We start from the raw sequence: 2,064 nt of genomic DNA, 5'->3' as shown, positions 1-2,064 counted from the left end.
GTGGACCAAGTGAAAAGCTTCTGCGACGGTACTTCGGACCGTACAGGGTGGTTCGACGTCTCGGCCCACTTGATTACGAGGCTGTGCCTGACGGCATCACGAACTCTCAACGACGCCGATCGCGACCTGAAGCCGTCCATGTCGCGCGCCTCAAGCCGTTTCATGCGCGTCAACAAACTGAACAAGTGTTTTTTGTATAATTGTTGTATCGTAATTTATTCATTGTACTTTCTTGCATTATTATTGTACTTTCATCTTTAGTTAAAGCATCGGGCCCCGCCGCGGTGGTCTAGTGGCTAAGGTACTCGGCTGCTGACCCGCAGGGCGCGGGTTCAAATCCCGGCTGCTGCGGCTGCATTTCCGATGGAGGCGGAAATGTTGTAGGCCCGTGTGCTCAGATTTGGGTGCACGTTAAAGAACCCCAGGTGGTCTAAATCTCCGGAGCCCTCCACTACGGCGTCTCTCATAATCATATAGTGGTTTTGGGACGTTAAACGCCACATATCAATCAATAAATCAGTTAAAGCATCGGGACGATGCCTTTTTTCAGAGGGAGGCAATGCCACGTTCCATTTCCCAAGTTTTTGTTATCATCCCAAAACATCACACGATTCTCAGCGCAAACCGCGCCTGCAGTTTTTGAGAAGGTTCAGGACTGTAGTAGATCATTTCGATAAGATCACGCCCACTGTGCGAACGGTACAAATTGTTCTGGAACCTACGCCACTGCCAGCGATAACGCTAGAACATTCGACGGCAAGAGTATAAATGCCGACGCGCTTCGCCGCTTGTCAGTTGTTGATCGAAGGCCGACGCTCCATTCGCCGCTATCAGTCCGAGACTGCTATATGTGCGAGACCGCTGCTGTAATTGGACTTTTCGTTTACCGGGCACAGGTTCGCCCAAATAAACAGTTAAATCCCAACACGAAGTCTCCTGTCTTCGGCCACGTCACAACCCCGGGACAATATATATATATTGACGCTCGTATGTGCCAGAGGTGAGGACAACGAAGGAGCGCGAGTGTCTTTGGCCGAGGGAAAAAGACGAAGAAGTCGTTGCAGTCTGTTTCCTGCGATCGATAAATCGTATTTGTTTGAGGCGCTTTGTGTGCTCGTCAATCTCGCGTCGTCACACTGGTGGAAGTGCTGGGTACGTCTTCATGCTTGGCACCCCTTCGCAGACCCGACATTCAAGCCCGGAATCACTACCACCCGTCGACACACCAGTCCACCGTTCCAGTCGCCGTCTGCGAGGCCTAGCTCCCGAGCTCAATCCCTTTCCAGAAACTGCCAGCAATCGCTTGCCTCCTTCAACCACCATGGCCACTGCAGCTACATCGCACATGACACTTCAGAATCCCATGATTCCTGACTGCTTTCATGGTGAGACCTATGAAGATGCACAAGACTGGCTGGACCAGTTCGAACGCTGCGCGAAGTACAACCAGTGGGCCACCCCAGAAGACAAGCTCGCGAATGTGTACTTCTACCTGAAAGACAACGCCCAGACGTGGTACATTAACAGGGAAAGAAGCATGGCTACGTGGAATGACTGCCGCAACCAGCTGATTGACACCTTCAGCAGTCCTGACAGGAAGGAGAATGCGCAACGTCTCCTGGAAGCTCGAATTCAAAAACCAAACGAGAGCGTCGCTATGTTCGCCGAGGACATGACCCGTCTTTTCGGCAGGGCGGATCCCGAGATGCCGGAAGACAGGAAGCTCCGGTATCTAATGCGAGGCGTGAAGGAGCAACTGTTTGCTGGGCTTGTGAGAAATCCGCCAACAACAGTAGCTGAGTTCACGAAAGAAGCCACAGCTATTGAACGGCCCTTACAGCAACGGTACCGCCAGCAGAACCCGGTCAACGTTCGAGCGAGTAGCCCTGTCACGACTGCGGCGAGCCTCTGCGACAACGACAGGCCTCTGCGGGAAGTCATCCGGGAGATTTTGAGGGAGGAGCTTCGGCAGCTTGGTTTAATTCCAGCAACTGAACCGACGCTGGCATTGTCTTTTGTCGCTGATGTTGTCCGGGATGAGGTCCGCCATGCTCTGTCTTCATC

This window comes from Rhipicephalus microplus, chromosome 3 (genome assembly GCF_043290135.1).
Source record: "Rhipicephalus microplus isolate Deutch F79 chromosome 3, USDA_Rmic, whole genome shotgun sequence".
Lineage (NCBI taxonomy): Eukaryota > Metazoa > Arthropoda > Arachnida > Ixodida > Ixodidae > Rhipicephalus > Rhipicephalus microplus.
The sequence above is the reverse complement of the archived record's forward strand: the minus strand, read 5'-3'. Positions refer to the sequence as shown.